The sequence below is a fragment of the Lygodium microphyllum genome, chromosome 4 (assembly GCF_053477565.2).
Source record: "Lygodium microphyllum isolate KBCC chromosome 4, Lygodium_microphyllum_v1.1.10, whole genome shotgun sequence".
NCBI lineage: Eukaryota > Viridiplantae > Streptophyta > Polypodiopsida > Schizaeales > Lygodiaceae > Lygodium > Lygodium microphyllum.
Window position 1 is genome coordinate 149,021,314 of NC_141138.1, and position 26,370 is coordinate 149,047,683.

General features: G+C 42.3%; 1 pseudogene; it reads left to right on the forward strand.

Moving 5' to 3' along the window:
• Positions 1-480: 480 nt before the first annotated feature.
• LOC148037764 (eukaryotic translation initiation factor NCBP-like) lies at positions 481-26,370 on the forward strand (annotated as a pseudogene).

Consider the following 26,370-nt stretch of genomic DNA (forward strand, 5'->3'; position numbering starts at 1 on the left):
TAAGAGCAATACACTGATCAGTTAAAACTCCAAGTTTGTCAATTTTAGCCTATGTTTGAAGCCAACCTTGTTCACTAGAGCTTGAGCTATTGATCTCAGTTGCCATTGTACTCAAGTTGCTGTGTTGGTGAATTTTATTTTGTTATGTGGCTGATCAGATCAAGCCAAAGCCATGGAGTCGAAAGACCTGCTGTAGGGGAATTATCACAATCGTTACTATCTCTAGTACTTCTCAGCTGGATGAGACCTTGAGCCTCGCTATTGTTGATGGCAAGTGTTCAAAATCGGATGTCAAGCAACTGAATGAGCTACAATTTTGTCAGAGAGACAGCGAGAGAGAGACTAGTAGATATTCACCCATCAAGAGAGAGACCAGCAGGTATTCTGCACCCCATTTCACCTGGGCCTATGTTGCCAATGGGTTTCTCCCAGACACTCCACCTGTGTTTGTTCCTCCAGATCTTAAACACAGGTATTATGATGGCTTCTTCAACTTCAGAGATTTACCAAACACTTCCTGTCCGCGAAGAGATCCTGCGGGGCTTCTTAATGCAGATTTTGATTGGTTTCCATACCTTCAACTATGCCAGACACTTCCTTTTTGAAATCTGAAGCACGAGGAGACACTTGAGTTGAAGTCACAATTTGCAGACAAGACTCTGATTCTTAGAGTTGATGATCCTGAAGTTATTCAAGGAATTAGCTTGAAATTCTGGCAATGGAACAACTGCTGATGTAGCACCCTGAGTGGAAGGGAAAGTTGGTCATGATACCGATTGCAAATCCAACATTGCAGACTCTTGTGTTGTGACTGCAGTGAGAGATGGATTCAATTTGATCCCTTATGAATACACAGCCAACATGCTCATCAGAAACTTGGGCAATCTCCAGAATTTGAACTCTACCCTCATAAGAAATAAGTGTCCCACCCCTAACATCTGGTAATGCAGTCCTAATACAGTCCTTGATGAACTCAAAATGTTTCTTAATCAAATTAGTAGTTCCCCACTGTCAATACTGTGCTTTCTCCAACTGGTTCTTATCATGGGAGAGATGGCAGATAATGAAGCTGCTCTAAATGCACGGTGATCCAGATGAGCACAAAAGGCAACTTGAATCTTTGTTGTTGCTTCCACCCTGTAAACCTTCCGTGAAGTCACTCTGAAGATCATCGAATTGGATTCCTTCTGAGATCAAGCCTAAAATAGTGTTCTGGAACTTGACAGGCAGCAGCACTCGGTTCCAATTCTTGCTGGCCAGTGATGCTGATGTCATTACAGTAGTTGCTAATGCCAACAGGGATTATGCAATTGACTGTATGTACATTGCCTTGCTCATTGCCTCTATTTTCCGTTATGCAGCAACTTTCACCTTGTCAGGACTTCTTTTCCACTGGTTCACCCCATCTGATTAGCTTATGATCCTGTTAGCAGACAATGCTTGATGAATAGCAAAAATAACAAAATATTTTACAAGCACTTTTTTTTTTACAAACCATCATAAATATCACAAACATTGCTTGGAATAAAAGACCAAACAAGAACAAGGGAAAGCAAAATGGACTTCGCCTCATTATTCCTCGGTGTCATCCATTGGTCTTGTAAAATACCCAGCGCTATTATATTAGTAATGTAAACTCCAATCAAAGGCAAAAAGAAATCGTCAAGACCTCCTGCCAATAGCTAAAATATTCAGCTGACTTTCAAGCCTTAGCAAAGGAATGGCTGCCCTTAGAGCTGTAGAAGCAGAAGGCTTGAAGCGTAAGATGAAAAATGAATGAGTGTAAGCTTCGTGGCTTGACAATTAACAGTGCTGATTATACTTAAGGACTCGTCATTATAGCAGCGGGAGAGAGCAAGGCAACGACAGATCGGGGATCGCCATTGAGCCTTTTTGAACGTCCAAAAAGGGTAAGTTATTGATAGCTTTGTCTAAGATAGGCCATCTACGCTCGCCGCGCTCCCCACGGAGTATGGCTCGCGTCCAGACTTTCGGTTGGGAAACGGAGTAACTTTCAAAAGCTCCCCCAAAGGAGGGCCGGCCAAGCCATATGTTTTTGAAAATGGGATTTTTCCTTAAGCTTTAAAGCTGACGCGAAAACCCATTAATTTTTAATAATGTAGTAGATAATGATAAATCGTATATAATAAATGTAATGTGTGTTAGAGCATGTATCATTTCGATTACGTATTGAATTGACCTTTCTACATAACTTAAGACAAGCCTAACCTTGTGTCATGATTAAATAGGAAAGGGCTCGATACAATGGGAAGAGCCGTATGAGGCCATCAGTTTCATGTACGGTTCGGAAGCCAGGCTTATGTAATAATGCTGAAGCCTATGATAACTGCATAGTTTCAGTTCTATTTCGTTGCGCGAAGGCACCCTATGATATTCGGTGAACCCGTTAAAATACGAAAACATAAGTTATCGATTGTAAGAAGCTGAGAATAAGGAATTATTGATATTATGCCATGTCACATTGACATTGGTATAAAAGGGGAGGACATGTAATTTCACATATCTTTTTGACACATTAATACAATTACAGTCTTTCTCTCCCTTCTTGCTCTTAGCTTTTATGGCTTCCCCTTCTTTCCAGTATTTCTCTCTCTAAATCTAGTCTTTCTCTCTCATCGTCACTATTCTTCTCTCTCTTCCTGCAGTCTTTCTCTCTCTTCTGCAGTCTTCTCTCTCCTCTTTCTCTCTCCCTAGTTCTCTCTCTGACAAGTGGTATCAGAGCTTGAGTCTTTGATCCATTCTTTTCTTCCATTTTTAGTCCCATTTTCCTATTTCAAAATCAATTTCAGACAAAAATGGTATAAGATAGTGACTAGTGGAGTGCTGCAGGACATCTACAGTTAGTAGGAGACTACATATGGAGATATCCAAGGTCAAATATGGCGGATAATGGCTTAAATGATAGGTCGTCCATCAAATTTTATGCAAAATTGAAGGTAATTAGGGTAAAGAAGAGTTAACCGGGCTTAGTTTGGGGTTCAACTGTGGTTACTTTTCAAAAGAGGTCTTCCTTTCCTCTTTCTCCAAGCTTTTGCCAAGCTTTCATGGAGTTACAGCAGAGATCTTCTCCTAGCTTTCAGCCATGAGGTTTTTACAGGCATTTCATGGTCGAAACTTTCTTTACTCTTCATTCTTAACAAGTGGAGCACCATTATTGAAGGCTTTGAAGAGGCTTTAGGGAGTAAACATTTCTTCTTCTTCTTCTTCAAGATTTCTTTCCAGCATCTATGGTGTTTTCAGCAACCTCCCCTCACAAGTATTTTGTTCTTCTTCAAACCCTAAAGACAGGCAGCACTGAAGATTTGTTCTAAAAGCTGGAGGCAAAATGGAAGAAAATATTGGACAGCTCTTCCTCCACTTTCAAAAGGGTATTTGTGGATAAGCTGTTTAAGACACAGATATGGCTTCAGCAAAAGATCTCTACATTAGTGATCAAAAGTCTATCAGAGGATGATTCCAACCGTCAGCTTTGGCAGTAGAAAACTGATGTCTCACCGTCAGAGGAAGCATTGCAGAGGGATTGTCTTAACAAACAAAGAACATATTCTCTAAATCTGATGCAATTCGAGTTGAGAGAGCTGTTTGTGCATGAAATGCCAGTTGGAACTTTCATTTTGAGTCTGACTCTCCTCAAAAAGCCCATTGCTACCTGTACTTAAGATGCGACTGCTTGCATGCCATGCCTAAGTGTCAACGGCTCTTTTCAGTGGATTCTTGTCCAGATCCATTGGAGCTGTTTCATGCTTTAGTGTTAGCTTATTCAATCCACGACTGTGGGGCACTGAAACTCCATCACTATAGAAAGACTGGTTATGTTCTGAAATACTATCAGTTTCTACCCCTCTTCTACTAGATGCTAGATGAACATCACGACTGAAGTTTTCACCACTTGCATCGCTTGTTCTCCATTTGCATTTTGCCTTTCCACTTTAGTAGCCTGGTGTTGATCACACGTAGGCAGATTTCTATGGGCTACCATCACCAGTGTATGCTCTTTTCAAGATGGGAGAGATGTCCATTATGACTAAACAATAGCAATTTGAGTGATATGCATAATACTGGGCAGCTGCTGCTGCTACTTCCAGCAGCGAACGTGGAGGAGGAAATGCATCTCATCCTCATCAATCTTGATAGCCATTTCTCCCTACTGAGCAACCATCGTTGCAAGCTGCGTAAACATGTTGCCCAATTCTGTGATCGTAGATTCGGCATTTTGTAGTTGTGAAAATATGTCTACCTGTGGATACAATTGTGTGATCTGATACAGCTCATACGGACCTATTGTGCAAGTCTGTTTATCACCAATTTTTTTGAATACAACAGCCAGATCTTGCTTCAATTGAGCCTCATTTGAATGTGGCACTGATGAGGCAGGACTATTTGTAGTTGAATCTGATCAATGCCCCTAACCCATAGCTCCAGATGGGTTCCACGAAGTTTCACTAACTCATGAAGCACAATTTTCACCATACGAAGTGGTTTGTCATCTACCCCAGCTCTTCTGCGGATCTCCTCCATCCCCAACTCTTGCAGCAGATTCATCTGAATTAGGTCCTACAAAACGTGCTCACTCTAAAGGCCGCAACAGTTATATAAGCACAACAAAAACTGAGTGGAACCATCTGTTGTTGTGCAACTTGCTGCGGAGTAAAAGCCATTGTACTCTCCTCATGATTACCAAGCCTTGAAGTTGGAACCTATGAACCAGTTGTTGAACCATTGGCCCAAGCTATGAGATCTTGAATCTCCACTGAAGGATCAGCAAACATGGACCTCTGTTGAACAGTTGACGGCCCAGGCTTCTGTTTCTCTCTAGTACTCGAAAGTCTCCATGACAAGCTCGAATCCTTCTCACAAGTTCCTGAAATGCAACAGTAGGAACTGCAGACTTGAGATATGGCATCTCAAAACCACCTTCTTCCCTTCCAGAATCTGTCTCACTTGATAGGCCACTAAAGCACAAGTATGCACAATAGAGGGATACAACAGAAGCAGGCGTAGACGAGGAAAAATGGTGACAGTAATAAAGTAAGTGTTCAACTGGCAATCATACTCAGATGGGGTGAACCAGTGGAAAAGAAGTCCTGACAAGGTGAAAGTTGCTGCATAACAGAAAATAGAGGCAATGAGCAAGGCAATGTACAGATAGTCAATTGCATAATCCATGTTGGCATTAGCAACTACTGTAATGACATCAGGATTACTGGCCAGCAAGAATTGGAATCAAGTGCTGCTGCCTGTCAAGTTCCAGAACACTATTTCAGGCTTGATCTCAGAAGGAATCCAATTTGATGATCTTCAGAGTGACTTCACGGAAGGTTTACAGGGTGGAAGCAACAACAAAGATTCAAGTTGCCTTTTGTGCTCATCTGGATCACCGTGCATTTAGAGCAGCTTCATTATCTGCCATTTCTCCCATGATAAGAACCAGTTGGAGAAAGCACAGTATTGACAGTGGGGAACTACTAATTTGAATAAGAAACATTTTGAGTTCATCAAGGATTGTATCGGGACTGCATTACCAGATGTTAGGGGTGGGACACTTATTTCTTATGAGGGCAGAGTTTAGATTCTGGAGATTGCCCAAGTTTCTGATGAGAATGTTGGCTGTGTATTCATAAGGGATCAAATTGAATCCATCTCTCATTGTAGTCACAACACAAGAGTCTACAATGTTGGATTTGCAATCGGTACAATGACCAACTTTCCCTTCCACTCAAGGTGCTACATCAACAGTTGTTCCATTGCCACAAGTTTCAGGCTGATGCCTTGAAAAACTTCAGGATCATCAACTCTAAGAATCAGAGTCTTGTCTGCAAATTGTGACTTCAACTCAAGTGTCTCCTCGTACTTCAGATTTCAGAAAGGAAGTGTCTGGCATAGTTGAAGGTATGGAAACCAATCAAAATCTGCATTAAGAAGCCCCGTAGGATCTCTTTGCAGACATGAAGTGTTCGGTAAATCTCTGAAGTTGAAGAAGCCATCATAATACCTGTGTTTAAGATCTGGAGGAACAAACACAAGCAGAGTGTCTAGGAGAAACCCATTGGAAACATAGGCCCAGGTGAAATGGGGTGCAGAATACATGCTTGTCTCTCTCTTGATGGGAGAATATCTGCTAGTCTCTCTCTCGCTGTCTCTCTGACAAAATTGCAGCTCATTTTGTTGCTTGACATCCGGTTTTGAACACTTGCCATCAACAATAGCGAGGCTCAAGGTCTCATCCAGCTGAGAAGTACTAGAGACAGTAACGATTGTGATAATTCCCCTACAGCAGGTCTTCCGACTCCATGGCTTTGGCTTGATCTGATCAGCCACATTACAAAATAAAATTCACCAACACAACAACTTGAGTACAATGGCAACTGAGATCAATAGCTCAAGCTCTAGTGAACAAGGTTGGCTTCAAACACAGGCTAAAATTGACAAACTTGGAGTTTTAACTTATCAGTGTATTGCTCTTATAAAGGTGGTTATGAAAAAAACAGCAAGACCTCAATCAAATGCTTATGCTTATGGCCAACATGTATATGCTGATGGTACACTTGAATCAAATGCTTATGCTTATGGACAACATGTATATGCTGATGGTACACACTATGATCTACATGAATGTTATGAATATGAACAGCAACAACATGCAAATGAATATGAGCAGTATGCAAGTACATCTGGACAGCATGTTAATGCTTATAAATATGATGTACCATATCATAATGTAGAGTATCATTCCATTGAACCTTGGCAGTAGAATGGCTATTATGGTCAACATGCTTATGCTTATGAGCATCCACCTCTTCAACAACAAGATTTGGATAATGAACAACATGATCAACAAGAGGATGAGCAAGAAGACTAAGAAGATGTACGAGCCCAAGAAGATGTACAAGAAGGGAACAATGAAGAGCAAGATGTACAAGCTGATGGTATCTTCGTTGATGAATTACATGAGGCACTTGCAGATGAGCAAGATGTACAAGCTGATGGCATCTTCGTTGATGAATCACATGAAACGCTTATAGATGTAGATGGCCATGTTGAAGGTTTTAGACTCTTAGAGAAACCTCATGATGATATTTTTGGGCATCAGTTTACACTTAATCAAGGTCTGCAACAGCCATTGAACGTATTTGATAATGAGTACCTTGATCATGGTTATGATGACTGGCACATGTCTGATGATGATATAATACATGATTTGGGCATACATGAATATGAAGATGGCATTGTGCTTCCGTATGATCTAGGGGATTATGGATGTGATCATGGATTTGATTATGGGGATATTTCATCGTATCCATTTGATCCGGGTGGATTGGAGTTTGTGGTTGAGAGGCATTCTATTCTCTTGGACAATCATTATGATGGAATACCTTTTGATCCAGGAGGTTTTGAGCAAGATTTTGCACCTTCATTAGGCCAACATTCATATTGGGGTTCAGAATTTTCATCTTTGAGAGGCTTATTTGGCTGAAAATTAGTCCATTTATCTCTGGTTCTATTGCAGACAGTTTCTGGACAGCTTACTGTTTTGGTTCAGCTTCAATTCTGGTTTGATTACAAAAGAAGGATATCTATATGGGTTGCAAGTATGTCTAATGAGTTTTCTTTTCACTCATAGCACACTTGTTTTGGATATGCCCATCCCAAGTTATCTCCATTTTACTATAGCAGGTTCTGTAGTAGACAACAAGTTATCTATTTCTTGCAGGTGTCCTTTCTGGGAGTTATGATGGTTCAGTTTTCAGTTTTATCATTTCAAAATGGATGTTCATATGGCCTATTCACTTTTCCCACTTATGATCCTCTCTATTACTTAGTACAAACTAGTGCTTTTCCTATTTTTGTAGCCCTTGTATCAGAGTAGTACTGTGTTTCATCTATGCTTTTCTAATCTTTCAGGTTTGTTTTTGAGGACAAAAACTTTTGGGAAGGGATGGATTGTAAGAAGTTGAGAATAAGGAATTATTGATATTATGCCATGTCACACTGACATTGGTATAAAAGGGGAGGACATGTAATTTTACATATCTTTTTGACACATTAATACAATTACAGTCTTTCTCTCCCTTCTTGCTCTCAGCTTCTATGGCTTCCCCTTCTTTCCTGTCTTTCTCTCTCTAAATCTAGTCTTTCTCTCTCCTCGTCACTCTTATTCTCTCTCTTCCTGTAGTCTTTCTCTCTCTTCTGCAATCTTCTCTCTCCTCTTTCTCTCTCCCTAGTTCTCTCTCTGACAAGAAACCAATCAGAATCTGCATTAAGAAGCCCCGCAGGATCTCTTCGCGGACAGGAAGTGTTCGGTAAATCTCTGAAGTTGAAGAAGCCATCATAATACCTGTGTTTAAGATCTGAGGGAACAAATATAGGCGAAATGGCTGGGAGAAACCCATTGGCAACATAGGCCCAGGTGAAATGGGGTGCAGAATACCTGCTGGTCTCTCTCTTGATGGGAGAATATTTGCTGGTCTCTCTCTGGATGTCTCTCTGACAAAATTGCAGCTCATTCTGTTGCTTGACATCCGGTTTTGAACACTTGCCATCAAAAATAGTGAGGCTCAGGTCTCATCCAGCTGAGAAGTACTAGAGACAGTAACGATTGTGATAATTCCCCTACAGCAAGTCTTTCGACTCCATGGCTTTGGCTTGATCTGATCAACCACATTACAATATAAAATTCACCAACACAGCAACTTGACTACAATGGCAACTGAGATCAATAGCTCAAGCTCTAGTGAACAAGGTTGGATTCAAACACAGGCTAAAATTGACAAACTTGGAGTTTTAACTGATCAGTGTATTGCTCTTATAAAGGCGGTTATGGAAAAAACAGCAAGACCTGAATCAAATGCTTATGCTTATGGCCAACATGTATATGCTGGTGGTACACTTGAATCAAATGCTTATGCTTATGGAAAACACTATGATCTACATGCATCTTATGAATATGAACAGCAACAACATGCAAATGAATATGAGTAGTATGCAAGTACATCTGGACAGCATGTTAATGCTTATAAATATGATGTACCATATCATAATGTAGAGTATCATTCCATTGAACCTTGGCAGCAGAATGGCTATTATGGTCAACATGCTTATGCTTATGAGCATCCACCTCTTCAAAAACAAGATTTGGATAATGAACAACATGATCAACAAGAGGATGAGCAAGAAGACCAAGAAGATGTACAAGAAGGGAACAATGAAGAGCAAGATATACAAGCTGATGGTATCTTTGCTGATGAATTACATGAGGCACTTGCAGATGAGCAAGATGTACAAGCTGATGGCATCTTCGTTGATGAATCACATGAAACACTTGCAGATGTAGATGGTCATGTTGAAGGTTTTAGACTCTTAGAGAAACCTCATGATGATATTTTTGGGCATCAGTTTACACTTAATCAATGTCTACAATAGCCATTGAACGCATTTGATAATGAGTACCTTCATCATGGTTATGATGACTGGCACATGTCTGATGATGATATAATACATGATTTGGGCATACATGAATATGAAGATGGTATTGTGCTTCCATATGATCCAGGGGATTATGGATGTGATCATGGATTTGATTATGGGGATATTTCATCGTATCCATTTGATCCGGGTGGATTGGAGTTTGTGGTTGAGAGGCATTCTATTCTCTTGGACAATCATTATGACGGAATACCTTTTGATCCAGGAGGTTTTGAGAAATTTTTTGCACCTTCATTAGGCCAACATCCATATTGGGGTTCAGAATTTTCATCTTTGAGAGGCTTATTTGGCTGAAAATTAGTCCATTTATCTCTGGTTCTATTGCAGACAGTTTCTGGATAGCTTACTGTTTTGGTTCAGCTTCAATTTTGGTTTGATTACAAAAGAAAAATATCTATATGGGTTGCAAGTATGTCTAATGAGTTTTCTTTTCACTCATGGCACACTTGATTTGGATATGCCCATCCCAAGATATCTCCATTTTACTACAGCAGGTTCTGTAGTAGACAACAAGTTGTCTATTTCTTGCAGGTGTCCTTTCTGGGAGTTATGATGGTTCAGTTTTCAGTTTTATCATTTCAAAATGGATGTTCATATGGCCTATTCACTTTTCCCACTTATGATCCTCTCTATTACTTAGTACAAACTAGTGCTTTTCCTATTTTTGTAGCCCTTGTATCAGAGTAGTACTCTGTTTCATCTATCCTTTTCTAGTCTTTCAGGTTTGTTTTTGAGAACAAAAACTTTTGGGAAGGGATGGATTGTAGGAAGCTGAGAATAAGAAATTATTGATATTATGCCATGTCACACTGACATTGGTATAAAAGGGGAGGACATGTAATTTTACATATCTTTTTGACACAATAATACAATTACAGATTTTCTCTCCCTTCTTGCTCACATCTTCTATGGCTTCCCCTTCTTTCCTGTCTTTCTCTCTCTAAATCTCTCCTCTCAGAGAGAAAGAGGAGAGAGAAGACGGCAGAGGAAAGAGAAAGACTGCAAGAAGAGAGAGAAGAAGAGTGACGAGGAGAGAGAGAGGAGAGAGAATACTGCAAGAAGAGAGAGAAGAAGAGTGACGAGGAGAGAGAAAGACTAGATTTAGAGAGAGAAAGACAGGAAAGAAGGGAAAGCCATAGAAGCTTTGATGAGCAAGAGGGAGAGAAAGTCTGTAATTGTATTATTGTGTCAAAAAAATATGTAATTGTGTTATTGTGTCAAAGAGGAGAGAGAAAGAGGAGAGAAAGACTGTAGGAAGAGAGAGAAGAAGAGTGACAAGGAGAGAGAAAGACTAGATTTAGAGAGAGAAAGACAGGAAAGAAGGGGAAGCCATAGAAGCTGTGAGCAAGAAGGGAGAGAAAGTTTGTAATTGTATTATTGTGTCAAAAAGATATGTAAAATTACATGTCCTCCCCTTTTATATCAATGTCAGTTTGACATGGCATAATATCAATAATTCCTTATTCTCAGCTTCTTACACTTCAAAATCTGAGCAATGCAATCATCTTTATCTTGAGCCACGAAAATTTGTTAGCATTCATGCTCATGAAGCTTCCTCACGACTACATTCAATTTTTTTAAAAGAAGATTGATTTTTTGTTGTAAGGAAATTTTAGAAAGAGATGATTCTATATTCGTCATATTAACTTTGTCAGTATTTGAAGGTCTCAACCTGATAGAAGAAATTTGCTGTGTAAGAAAGAGCATTGAATAGAACCTTCTGTGTATAAATAAACCATTGAAGAATCCATAATATTAAATTCCATGCATATGAACAATGACTTGAGTACAAATTAAGCACTATAATTTTCTACATATAGACAAGGAACACTTATAAGTTCTCCCGCATAGGAATAAAGGCTTGCGATAGTGGTAGACTACGGTTAGAATTCTTTGTATAGGAACACCCTTGATGTGGGTAACAATGCAATGTGAAAAAGGGCTTGTGGGAAGAGGGGTTTATTCAATGCCCACCCTCCCTCCCCAAAAAGAAAAAAAAAACGAAAGATTGCTTGTGGGGGAAGGGGAAAAAAAGAAAGAAAGCTTTAAATCCTTAAAAGCTCTAAGCTTTTAAAATCTTAATTAGTTCTCAAGTTTGATGGCCTGTGCAATAATGATAGTCGTCCAAGATGTCTACTGGCATAAGGTTGAGTTGAGGGGCAATTGAGGTGGTTTTGAGGCTGAGATGGTGGCAAAAGAAGTTCTATGGTTGCTAATCTAAGTGATGCCAAGAGGCATATTCCACGGTGGATTCCATGAGGTTTTTATTTTACGATGGATTCCGTGAGGTTTTGTGATGGATTTTGTCAAGCTATATTTATTTGTTGGGGCTCGTACACAAGGTTGATTCCTTGTGCGAGAAGTTGATGGGATGCCTGTCCTTTTCGGGCATCATATTAATTTAATGTGCACATGGGTGATTCCATGGTGAGTGATTCCGCAAAATACATTTTTAAATTAATGGATGTTTATGAGTTTTGAGTGTACTCGTTGTCGTGACATTGCATATCTACCATTGCAAACCTGAGGGTGAAATTTTCTGCCAATTTTTCGAGCTCTTAAGTTAGCGTCATTATGAGTTTATTTTCCGTTGTGTATTTCTTTTGTGTTTGCATCTTCATGACGCACAAGCACATATAGTTAGGCTAGGCACAAATTCCTCAATGCATTCATAATTTTGCGTGAAAGCATTGTTTGATTGATTACATTGCATGGAACCTAATTTGCAAACTACATGAGTGATTGGGCACGAAGTTCTTTTCCAAAGCATATTTTCGATAGGGTGTAACGCATGGGAAGATAGGTTCATAAGAAGATATTCATTTTGAAAGCTCAAAGACATGGGAAGACTATACTTGAGGTGATTACTTACTCTAGGAAATCACTATCCATGGGAATGGAAACAAATTCACTTCTTACCATTGAGATCATGAATCATGAAATACCTTCATGAGATATGTTGTATTGAAATTGAAGTCCATTTTGTGCCACACATTATTACCCATTGAAGTGACCACTTTCACTTGGAATTAATGGTTATAATGATGGGGAAGGGATTGAAGTTGTGAATTGCTTTCCCTATAATAAGGTAATAACATCAATATATTCCAGCAAGGTTGCGAAAAAGTGAATGATGGACCTAAAAACGGGCCGGCACTGGCTCATGCACTAGCCGGACCTCGTCACTATGCACAAGACAACCCCTCGGCCTCGCGGCCAGGAGCGTCTATCAAAATCTCTGCCTTCCTAAACATTGCGTTTGTAATACGTTGTAGTCCAACTGATCCTAACCCAATATTGCTCCTCAGAGGGAGTCCCTTTCACATAGCCAAAAGGCTCGAATCACACACACGTGGGGTTCCTCCTACGGCTGAATGCCGTCAACCCTCTGCGACTCTCCTACACCTTGGGGATTGGCCCCTCGATGCGCCGCTCAACATTTAGACATTTCGCACAAACATCGCTCAAGGTACCAAATGAGCCTATCCAGGAATGTACCATTGTCCTTACTCGATTTCCCCTTTATGATCCCACGACTAGCCTACAGCATAGGAACCTCACACTCTCAACGGTGGGTCACAGGCCTGCTGAAAACAATTGCTATGCATATCCAGGAGCTAACTCTGATACTTTTAATTTCCTCTAAATGATCATGCAAAGAGGTGGATGTCTAGTGCTCAAACATTTTAAAAACCAGCAGCGTGCAAGTGCAAAACATCTCTTTCATGCTTTTCTTTCAACCCGCTTTGTGCTTCGCTGCAACACCTAGCACCGAAGTGATCTTCGTGCTACTAGGTTTTAATTCTTATCATTATTATTCCGTCCTAGATGCAATGCATATAAAATCAGCAAATTATTCCTCATGCTCAGCGTCATTTAACCATTTTTTCCACAACTCTACCCTTCCCCGTTGATAGTGCATCATTGCATTCATTTCTTTTAGGGTTTCCTTGTCATTTTATGTGGAGAAAGGAAGGAAACACGCACTAAAACATATAAACAAGGCTGAACTGAAGCATAACTTCATGCCCCAGCCTTGCTATACATCAACAAACATAAATCCTATTTTTCTATATTTTTCGTAGCCCCAAATGTATTTTTCCCCTATTTTTCATGGTGTTTTTATCATTTTTCCCCATTTTCTTCATTTTCTTGTATTTTTTAAATTGCTGAAAATGAAAACCAGTTTGTGGGCTGTGGCCCTTAGTTCATTTGCAACAAAATTGAAAGATTAGTTGATGTGTATCGACGGTTTTCCCCATTTATATGCCCAAAACCCTTGTTTTTCCCCATTTTTCATACGTTTTCGGGTTTCTTGACATTATTTCGAGCCATGAAATGCATGTTTTTCATAATTTCTGGTTATAAACAGTAAGAACTCAGAAGAATCAGCAACATAATCAAATCTTAGTCCATATGAACGGCATTCCATCAATCAAAAGCATAAAACACTAAATTTTCTTTGTAATTTTTTTGGTTTACCGCTTAAACGCGTGTTTCGGGTTTTGTGTCCATGGCTGTAAACTTGGAAAACAGCAACACTTCATGTCCAGCAACATCACAAATCACCATTCTCAGCCCGTGGAGCAATCCGGTCCATGCCGGACAAGCCTCCATCATTCTTTCTTCTTCCTTCTTCTCCCCACATGATCTTGCCTTTAGAAGAGAGAGAGGGAGGAGAGAGAAAGACTAGAATCAGAAATTTCAAACCAGGCCACCATTCCACGGGCGAAGGGCGGCGATATGATCAGCATACGGAGTGTAGGCAAGGACCATTGTCAAACGGGGGGGTTGTTTTCAGGCAGGGAGGAGCATCTCAATCAACATGGCGCATTTTTCGGCGCCTGTTGATGGCGCCCTCTCTCCACGATTTTCTTCATCCATCCTCTCCCAAACTTTCATGTGACATTAAATTTTGGGCCCCAAAGGTCATGCCCACTTTGGCCAAAAATAAGTCCACATTTTCAAATCTTGACCGGTTTGTGGCCTTTCCCCCGTCCGGACTCGGAATCGAGCTCTGAAAAATCCTGGGCGTCCGGCTTAGCATCCCGCATTGGCCAGTAGCTTGTGTCAACCCGCACGACTGTCTGAAAAATTATGAAAAATCACCAAGTGTCGCTCGGGCGCCTTTAAAGCACTTTGGCGCTTAAAATCGTCCTAGATCGAGCCGCCGCCTTTGACAGTGAATATTTTTCCCTTGATATTCATAATTTTTAGCTATTTTTAAGCACTTGCCGTCTCCTAAATTCCGCTCTCATTGGCGACCACGGGATAGGGCGACTCAGCCCGTCGAATCCACGAACATATCTGCACATAAACAACCAAAGAAGCATCAAACTGATACAAAACAATTATCATCATAAAACTCAGCACAATGCTCCCCCTACCCCTAGACAGAACCAAGGCATGACATCCACAAGGAGTAGGCCTAGCATCATTTAACAGAAGATCCGAAGTGAATCACTAACCAGCTGCTCCAACACATCCAAACTAAAAAGAACTGCCAAAGAGGTTGCCCTAGGTGGTAGTCTGAACTACTTACCAACTAAAGACAACGCAACTAGGAGCTCCTACAAGGCGAGGACTCCTATAGCCTGAGCAAAGGATATTTTCTTTCAGTTCATTTCTTCTTTTAGGATTTTTATGGGATGAACATACTTGGGCATGTAAAAAGGAGGGAGCTGAGCGTAGTGACCCAAGGAGAACAGGGCATCGGTCTCAGGACCTGTCTCAGCACCCAAGAACCTACCAAGCCCTCGCAAGGCGACACTTAATCCTTTTCAAACGCTCACTTTTATTTTCGCTCCAACCTTCCTTGTTTTGATATTATTTTTCCAGCAAGAAGCCACCCCTAGGAAGACAAGGTATCGGCCCCGGGTCTGACTCGTCCCCAGGAACCTACCAGGCCTTCGCAAGGCGATGATCAACTGCTTATATATTTTCATTTCATTTCTTTTCATTGATAGGGGTTAGAACCCCTTTTTACACACCTTCGCATTTATATTCATCTTTTCGGATATTCAGGATTTCTTGGCATCATTATTATTATCTTCTAGCAGGCTTCTCTAACTGCCTCACTACTAACAAGAACTCCTAGAACGGCTGCCTAGCAGGTTAGCAGAACAGAGCCACTAGGACTTCCTTCTAAAACAGGTCTTTCAATGTCTAACAATGTCTTTACAGGAGGCAATGACTACTCCGACCTCCCTCAAACATACGTAGCCTAAACCTGGGACTTCATGCCTTGGTTGCCGGTCCCAAAAAAAAATAGATCCCCTCGACAAGTACAAATACACATATAACAGGAAAGAAAGGTACTCGTAAAGGAGAAATATCACCTGGAGTGGCCACAAGAAGCTTCCATCGCAGCAAAGGCTCCTCCAGGCTCCACCAAATTCCACGAACCACGAAACCTGTCCAGTACAACACTCAACAAAACCCCAATTAAACGCACCCGCACTAGACAGGAAAATGGCCCTCTTGGCCTAATGAAATAAACCAATACTATGCAGAACATCCACCTGGAAACAACCATGATAGACATCAAAGCATACCATTCCCAGGGGAACAAAGGCTCGTAGCCCTAAACTAGGTGCATTAAATTATGACCTATCCCCCCTGCGTATATCGCAAGAGGTGTTCGCATCACATGTCGTCTAATCAGTCTGTGGGTCCCCGATAATAAAGGTAGATGCGTCTCGCTTACCCTTTGCATCACCCAAATCAACCATCGTCTGCCAAAGAGGGCATGTTCAGAAAGCATACCCCACAAACGACCAGGTCCTGTATCACCATCAATAGATATATCGTGACAAGGGCCACAATTAAAGAAGAGGTCCTCTTCATACGCAAGATTAGCCAATGAATCGGCAAACTGATTCCAATTCCGTGGAATCAGCTGAAAAGACACTCTATCGAATTCGTCTAGCAGGGCTATGGCAGTGTGATGGTACATACAAAGGATCGGGTTCCGCACCATGTACGTCCCATTGAGTTGATTTAAAACCAACTGAGAGTCCCCTTTCACCAACAACTGGCGGATACCCCCCTTTTTTGCAATATTCAAATCCATGATCAGGGCTTTGTATTCGGCCATATTATTAGTAAAATTCGCCTCGAGATGAGCAGCTAACTTCATGACAATGCGTCGTCGGGGGTCTCGGATGACAACTCCTACGCTTCCTTTTTTGCATGGACCCCTGGACGCCCCATCAAAGTACAAGGTGTACGTCCATAAAGGGTTTACATATTCTACCATCCTGAACTCTACTCGTAATTATGGTAATCGAAATTCAGCATATTCAACGGGTGGACTGTAGGCTCCATCCCTCCATCATCATTGAATTCGACAGGGATGCTCGTCAAAATTTGTAGGCAGTGATGGCAGAAGACCTTGATTTCCCAAATAAATGTCCCGCCTTCTTGCTCAATCACCTTGTATCCTTTGCTCCACCAAATGAGCTTTCCCTGATGATACCTCTGTTCCAAATATGGGTGTTCTAAATAAGGGATCAGACGACCCATCAACCTCTATCACGATTTCCTTGCAGATGTTTGATCAATCTTGCCTAGACCTGCAAGGCAGTCATAGCATTAGTGCAATCAGAAGTAATAAGGTTTAACCTTATTTTTAAATTCTATCCCCTCAAGGTCAGCTAACAACACTGTAGATTTATTCTTTCCTATTCTAACGATCTTATAGGGCCCATCCCATTTGGGTTCTAGCTTGCCTGGGAATAATTCACGTCGTGCGTCATAATACAGAACAAGCTGTCCTTTCTTGAAGGTGTATTTCTTGGCTTTGAGGTCGTGTAGCTTCTTCATTCGGCGCTTCGCCACTTCTTGGTGCAATAAGCTCTGCAGCTTAAGTTCATCTAAATGTGCCAGTGTCATCAAGCGCTCAAAAAGAGCGTCTTCATCGCTCAAAGAATGATTGATGGCAAACCGAATAGTCGGCAGCTCAATCTCTAAAGGCAAGACACACTCCTCCCCATATACTAACTTGAACGGGGTATGGCCAGTGGCTCGTTTGAATGTCGTATTATAGGCCCACACTGCCACGTATAACTTTTTATCCCAATCCCGTTTCTTTTCTGAAACAATTTTGGACAGAATGCCCACAAGCTGCTTGTTGGTACTTTCAACTTGCCCATTGGCTTGCGGGTTATATGGGGTTGTCTTGTTATGCTTGATGTTCCACAACTCTGTCAAACCTTTAATCACCTTATTCAGGAAATGAGTTCCGCGGTCCGACACTAATTCTTTCGGTGGACCAAACCGGCATATTATCTGCTCTAAAAGGAAACTAGCAGTTTCTTTAGCATCATCTTTCCTTGTTGCACGTGCTTCTGACCACTTTGTGAAGTAGTCAGTTGCGACAATGATGTACCTCTTTTGCGTAGTCGATGACGGAGTAATAGGACCCACAAAGTCTATTCCCCACTTCTCAAATGGAAGTATCGCCATAATAGGGTTGAGTGGTCGTTTCCTATTCTCTCGACTATCATGTTGTTGGCAAATATCGCATCTCTTCACATACGCAAACGCATCCTGGAAGATGGCAGGCCACCAATAACCTGCTCTTAAAGCCTTTTGTGCTGTAAGCCGTCCAGCAAAATGGCCACCGCAAGCAGAATCATGGCACTCTTCCAAAATGAATGGCACCTCGTCAGGCGTCACACATCGGCGATAGATATCATCAACCCCTTGCCGATATAATGTACCTGCGATCAAGGCAAACTTTAACGCTTGCTGCTTAATTTTCCTTTTCTCAGCCTTAGATAATTCGGATCCCGCCTCTCCTGTTGATAAATAATGCGTTATTGCAGCATACCAGGAGGGAATAGATGCCGTATCTATTTTAAATATCATCTCCATGTCACTACCTTCAGCCACAGATTCTTTCGGCTCCCCAAAGTCCACTAGACATTCCACGATGCCTTGCAACCTTGGTGGCTTACTCTTGATTTCATAATCAAATTCCTGCAAAGTGATCAACCACTTCGCTAAACGATCAGGCGGCTGTAACTTATTCATCAACAGTCGAAGTCCCTCCGCCTTCGTGTAAAGCACGACTTTCTCATAGAGAATGTAATGCCTGAACTTCTTGGTCCCAAAGACCATCGCTAGACACAGCTTCTCCATGTAGGTGTAATTGATTTCGGATACCCCCAGCTTCCGACTAGCAAAAGCAATCGGGTGGTACCACTTCTCTTCCCAAAATTGGGCTAAACAGCAGCTGATACTATACATGGTGGCTGCTGAAAATATATAGAACACCTCATCTCTTTTAGGTGCTTTTAAAACGGGCGCTCTTGCTAGCTCTTGTTTCACGTCCTCGAATGCTACCTTGCAAGGGTCACCCCATACAAACGAACAGCTAAAGGACAATAAATTTGTAAGTGGCAACGTTCTTTCTGCTAAGGCGTTAATGAATCTACGGTAGTAACCAACCGAAGACAGAAAGCTATGAACTTCTTTCGGAGTGCGTGGTGGACCCATGGCAACTATAACTTTGACCTTCTCAGGGTCTGTCGCAATTCCTACCGAACTGACTACATGACCCAGCAATAGCCCATAAGGTACTCCAAAAGCACACTTCCGTGGGTTTAGGGCGATGCAAAATTGTCTACAGCGCTCAAAGCATTTTCGCAAAATGATCAACTGCCTTTCTCTCACGGTGGCGGCCCCTAAGTCATCAATAAACACCCTCAACTCTTCAGGGGATATGTCGCCGAATGTCTTATCGGCTGTTCGTTGCCACGAACCAGGCGCATTGCATAAACCAAAAGCCATCACGTGGTAAGCAAAAGTGCCAAATACAGTGATAAAAGTTGTTTTCAACTTGTCCTCTTCTGCAATTGCCATTTGGTTATATCATGCAAAGCAATCCATAAATGAATATATCTCCCTACCCGCTAATTGATCCAAAATCTGGTCAATAAATGGTAATGGGTAGTAGTCCTTAACTGTCTGTTTATTCAGCTCCCTAAAGTCTACACATAAACGGATCTGATTATTCTTCTTCTTTCTAATCACAACTGGCGAACACCATTCCGTGTGTTGCACAGGAAAAATCAAACCCGCTTTTCGAAGCTTCTGTAACTCCTCAAACAGCCCGTCCCTCAATTCGAAAGGCATACGCCTTACTTTCTGCCGTACAGGACGACTACCCTCTTTCAACGGAATTGTATGAACAGCAAGACTGGGAGGGATGCCTCTCAACTCATCATAACTCCAGGCAAAGATATCACGGAATTCCTGGATCAAGGCCACATAGTCCTCCCTTTCTGCTGAGCTGAGCATAGAGCCTAATTTGATTGGCCGCGAATCACCAAGCGTACCAAGGTCTAGCTCGATAACATCTGCATCTCTTATACGATCTTGGCCCTCTATCGGCTCGTTCAAAGTGATCTGATAGATGTCCTCCGTGGTGGATCCCTCTTTGGACTCATCGCTCGATGATGTCTCACTGGCAGATAAATCTTCTAATGTCTCCAATTCTGTAGAAGATAGAGGAGCTCTCTCGCTCTGCGGGGACTCAGGATAAGCATCAACCACCACACGCTGGGCACCTCTGCCGAATATCAATCGACCGGCGGGTATATCCACTTGGCAATCCGCTTGCAAGATCCAAGGTCGTCCAAGTAATACTTGGTAACTTGGCCGCCCTGCAAAACGAATCACCCTAAAGTCCAACAGGCATTCTACATTTGCAACAGTGACATGGACCTTAGTAATGCAGCCTTCCGGCTGTCTCAAACTATCATCTGCCATTCTGAGAATTGTGGAGGTATCTTTCTGAATCGCAAGACCTAACCTTTCCATCAGTTCAGAACTCATAATGTTAACAGATGATCCCGTGTCGACAATGGCATAATCTACTAATATCCCATCGACATAGGCTGCAACCCTTGGGCAATGCTTCTCAGCATGCTCGAACCAGTCATCACCAACTCGCGCAATACCCAAAGGTTCTACGATATACCCGGTACGTAGGATCTTTCTAAATTCCTTACGTACTCCTGGGGAAAGCTTAATAAGCTGCAAAAGGTTCACATCCGGCTTGACTTCGCAAAGAGAGCACACCAAATCGAATTCATGATAGTTCGATAGAGCTCGCTTTTCACGCCAAATCATCCGCTCTTTAGGTCGCTGAACTGGCTTTATTGCCTCTTTCTTAACTTTCACCTTCTTCTTTGGTGCTTCCTTATCGGCTTTACTCTCTACGGGCTTCAAAGGTCCCCCTTCTAGGGCAGGATCCAAAACTTGTGTTCCTTTGTCGCCTTGTTTAGGGTTTCCGTCGACAGGCTTATCCTTGTCGGCTTCTCTACCCTTTTGACCTCTTGTAATAACAGCTCGTAAATTAGAGGTTTCAGCATCATTAACGCGTACAGCCTCAATCAAACTAACCCCACTACCACTTGGTAGCTCTTCCACTGTAGTCTTTGGTCGTTGAAGTATTTGTTTAGGCCCATTTTCTGGCTGGGGGTCATTTCCTTGGGCACGATGATTGACAGGCCCTGGTTGCCGACTTCCACGCTGGAGAGAACTGATCTTACTCCAGCAAGTAGCTGCTAAATGGCCGGATTTTCCATAAATGTCGCACTTAACATTTGGGCAATTTCTTGGATAGTGCTGCCCGCCACACCATTTGCAACTAAACCTCGACGGTGCACCCTCCTCCGGGTATCTACTTCCTATCAAATTTTGTTGTTTTTTAAGGAAGTTGACATCAACAGCTATTTGTCGATACTGCTCCGTAATCATGTCGGTATAATGCTTCATCATGTCCTTAACCTCGCCAAGAACATTGGAAGAACTCGACTCATAGCCTTGGTCATTACCGTGTCTTTCAATCGGCCTAACAATTCAATTAGGCACAGGCTGTTGAGTCACAGGCATGGTATTGGAATTGACCGCCTGGCCTCCACCACTTGGAGCCATTTGGCTGCCCGTCGGCATCGACATGCTAGGGGGAGCTGGTAATAGAGGGACATTCTGTATCATGTTCCCTCTCCCATTAGGGTTAGCCATCGCTATCCCTTGGCCACTACTGCCATTGGCTATGGCCATATTGTTTCCCAATACTAAACCCATATTCGAATTGCCTCGAGAAGCATAAGCTGCTTGTAGTCGGGATTCCACCTCTTGTGCTCGTGTAATGGCAGTATCTATATCCCCCAAGGGGACACTACTCAACTGCAATTGGATATTAAAGTCCAAACCATGTAGGAAATATTGCAATTGGGCAGCTGCGGGGATAGGAATAGAGGTGTCCAACTTACGGAAGACCTCTTTTATCTTCTTCGCATAAGCACGAATATCCTCGTGTGGATCTTGGCGGGTCACGTTGAGTACACGCAACCAATATTGCCCACCCCTTTCAGGGGCAAACTCCCTTCGAAAAGCTCCATAAAATGCATCAATGTTCAATATGGTTCCGGCTTCTAAACCATGATACCATATAGCGGCTCTTCCTTTGAGAGTCATGTTGAAGAACATCATTAAATGTCCTTCTTCTTGGATGCGACAGTTAAACATCAGCTTTTGAAACTCCCTAATGTGGAGTTCCGCATCTTCCTCAACTAGCCCATTAAAAATGGGTAGTGGGTAACCTAGAGCCGGCAAATCCGTCGTTCCTGCTGGAATTGCAATAGGCTGCGCCATGACGTGGATTGGATTTGCACTAGGAATAGGGAACGGTGGGGTTACACCTCCCGCAATTGACGTGGACTGGCTTATGGAAGGAAGGGGAGCACTAGAGCTTCCACCTTCTCCTAACTTACTGCTTGTGGTCCTAAGACCACTAGATCCACTCCCTCGTAAGGGTTCAGCACCGCTACGCTTAGGGGAATATCTCCTAAAAATTTCAGCACGTCGCCTAGCTCTTTCGTCTCTTTCTTGCTTTTGGATTTCTGCTAGACGATGCTTATCAATAAATAACGGGTCAAGCTCAGTATCCTCTGGCATAAACTGCTAGTTGGTCCTTAAACAACCAGGATTCGAGAACCGCCACTTTTAAGCAGCTCCCGGCAAACGCACCACTGATGGACCTAAAAACGGGCCGGCACTGGCTCATGCACTAGCCGGACCTCGTCACTATGCACAAGACAACCCCTCGGCCTCGCGGCCAGGAGCGTCTATCAAAATCTCTGCCTTCCTAAACATTGCGTTTGTAATACGTTGTAGTCCAACTGATCCTAACCCAATATTGCTCCTCAGAGGGAGTCCCTTTCACATAGCCAAAAGGCTCGAATCACACACACGTGGGGTTCCTCCTACGGCTGAATGCCGTCAACCCTCTGCGACTCTCCTACACCTTAGGGATTGGCCCCTCGATGCGCCGCTCAACATTTAGACATTTCGCACAAACGTCGCTCAAGGTACCAAATGAGCGTATCCAGGAATGTACCATTGTCCTTACTCGATTTCCCCTTTATGATCCCACGACTAGCCTACAGCATAGGAACCTCACACTCTCAACGGTGGGTCACAGGCCTGCTAAAAACAATTGCTATGCATATCCAGGAGCTAACTCTGATACTTTTAATTTCCTCTAAATGATCATGCAAAGAGGTGGATGTCTAGTGCTCAAACATTTTAAAAACCAGCAGCGTGCAAGTGCAAAACATCTCTTTCATGCTTTTCTTTCAACCCGCTTTGTGCTTCGCTGCAATACCTAGCACCGAAGTGATCTTCGTGCTACTAGGTTTTAATTCTTATCATTATTATTCCGTCCTAGATGCAATGCATATAAAATCAGCAAATTATTCCTCATGCTCAGCGTCATTTAACCATTTTTTCCACAACTCTACCCTTCCCCGTTGATAGTGCATCATTGCATTCATTTCTTTTAGGGTTTCCTTGTCATTTTATGTGGAGAAAGGAAGGAAACACGCACTAAAACATATAAATAAGGCTGAACTGAAGCATAACTTCATGCCCCAGCCTTGCTATACATCAACAAACATAAATCCTATTTTTCTATATTTTTCGTAGCCCCAAATGTATTTTTCCCCTATTTTTCATGGTGTTTTTATCATTTTTCCCCATTTTCTTCATTTTCTTGTATTTTTTAAATTGCTGAAAATGAAAACCAGTTTGTGGGCTGTGGCCCTTAGTTCATTTGCAACAAAATTGAAAGATTAGTTGATGTGTATCGACGGTTTTCCCCATTTATATGCCCAAAACCCTTGTTTTTCCCCATTTTTCATACGTTTTCGGGTTTCTTGACATTATTTCGAGCCATGAAATGCATGTTTTTCATAATTTCTGGTTATAAACAATAAGAACTCAGAAGAATCAGCAACATAATCAAATCTTAGTCCATATGAACGGCATTCCATCAATCAAAAGCATAAAACACTAAATTTTCTTTGTAATTTTTTTGGTTTACCGCTTAAACGCGTGTTTCGGGTTTTGTGTCCATGGCTGTAAACTTGGAAAACAGCAACACTTCATGTCCAGCAACATCACAAATCACCATTCTCAGCCCGTGGAGCAATCCGGTCCATGCCGGACAAGCCTCCATCATTCTTTCTTTTTCCTTCTTCTCCCCACATGATCTTGCCTTTAGAAGAGAGAGAGGGAGGAGAGAGAAAGACTAGAATCAGAAATTTCAAACCAGGCCACCATTCCACGGGCGAAGGGCGGCGATATGATCAGCATACGGAGTGTAGGCAAGGACCATTGTCAAACGGGGGGGTTGTTTTCAGGCAGGGAGGAGCATCTCCATCAACATGGCGCATTTTTCGGCGCCTGTTGATGGCGCCCTCTCTCCACGATTTTCTTCATCCATCCTCTCCCAAACTTTCATGTGACATTAAATTTTGGGCCCCAAAGGTCATGCCCACTTTGGCCAAAAATAAGTCCACCTTTTCAAATCTTGACCGGTTTGTGGCCTTTCCCCCGTCCGGACTCGGAATCGAGCTCTGAAAAATCCTAGGCGCCGGGCTTAGCATCCCGCATTGGCCAGTAGCTTGTGTCAACCCGCACGACTGTCTGAAAAATTATGAAAAATCACCAAGTGTCGCTCGGGCGTCTTTAAAGCACTTTGGCGCTTAAAATCGTCCTAGATCGAGCCGCCGCCTTTGACAGTGAATATTTTTCCCTTGATATTCATAATTTTTAGCTATTTTTAAGCACTTGCCGTCTCCTAAATTCCACTCTCAGTGAAAGAAAAGAATACTTTTGAAACTCATGAAGTAATAAGACCAATAGTGATTCTATGTAGAATAAAGAAGAGCTGATAAGGATGTTTTTTTCTAACAATGACATCATCAACTCTACATGACATCATCATTGATGTTAAAAGACTGAAGGCGAGGCATGGGAAAAGCAACGACATGAATATCAAAAGCTTTTTAATGAAAAATCCAAGATTAAATAAGGTGGCACTGGATATTTAAAGAACACATAGAAGAGGATTAAAGAGAAAGGAGACAAGTAGCAGTGGGGGGGGGGGGGGGGGGGGTCAGAAGACCTACATCGACGAAGGAAGACAAGGCGGAAGTTTACAAAGAGGAAGAACGAAGAGCTCGGCTGAGGATAGATTTCGGCATGGCCCCCACCACCGCGAAAGGGTTCACCTGGTCACTCGGTGGAAATTAATTAAAATATAAAAGGCCCCTAAAAGGGGGTTTGGTCTGATCGCCTGCTGCACACAGTAGAATTTGAACTCGCATTCTCATGCAAGGTGCTCTATCACTCTGGGCACGCGTACATTTGTTGGCAGTAAAGGTTTTTAATTTTATTAAATCCTTTAATGGTGAAAAAAGAGACACATGTGCCTAAAACTGACGCTTTCGGTCATACCAATGGAAAAGTATGGCCCGTGGCGAGGCCCATACTAATATTTATCCTGAGCCGAAGAGCTCTGAAGAAGAAACCGAAAGCAGTCATGCAAACACCGCACAGAGGAAGACATTATCCATAAGATGGTAGACAGTCAATCGCAGATGATGGGAACGACGAAGGAAAAGTCTTGCTGTCCAACCGTGAGTAGAAAAAAATGGCAGAGAGGAAGCATCGCAGGAGTCTAAAGCTGCAGTGACGTAAGGAGAAACGACGAGCGAATGATGGAAGAGAAGATGGGCCAACGAAGTTGACTGACATGAAGGAAGGTGGCGGATGAGACAAAGGAAAGCAAAAACAGTGTGTTGGAGGTTCTTCCTCCCAGCGATGACTGGCCGCCCCTTCTTCTACTTATGACCGATCTCCTACCTGATGAGAAGGCTGTGAAGGAGATTGAAGAGAAGGAGAGGCATGCTCGTGAAGGCAAAGAGCGGGAACGCAAGAGTCATGAGCTTAAGGCAGGCCTTCATCCTCTACAACATCGATTTGTTTTTTGGTATACATGACACACCCCTGGGGTACGCTCACAAACATCTTATGAAGATAGTGTGAAAAAGATTACAGACTTCAGCACTGTTGAAGGATTTTGGAGTTGCTACTGCCATCTTGTAAGAACATCATCTCTGCCAATCTGCACTGATTTTCATTTATTCAGGGAGGAGATTTTTTGGCCTTTGTGGGAGGATGTTGCCAATAGAAATGGTGGTAAATGGATTATACGGTTTAAAAAAAATTGTCTCTGGGCAATTTTAGGAAAATCTGGTATTAGCCATTGTTCGAGATCAATTGGAGGCTGGTGATACCGTCTGTGGAGATGTTTTGAGCAGTCATTTTGGTGAGGACATACTTAGTGTCTGGAATCAGAATGCATCAGATAACCAGGCTGTCATGTCACTTCGAGATTCTATGTGACATCTGCATTTACCTCAAAGCTATGTGATGGAGTACAAGCCTCATGACGCATTACTACGAGATAATTCATCTTTTAGGAATACATGGTTAAGAGGCTAG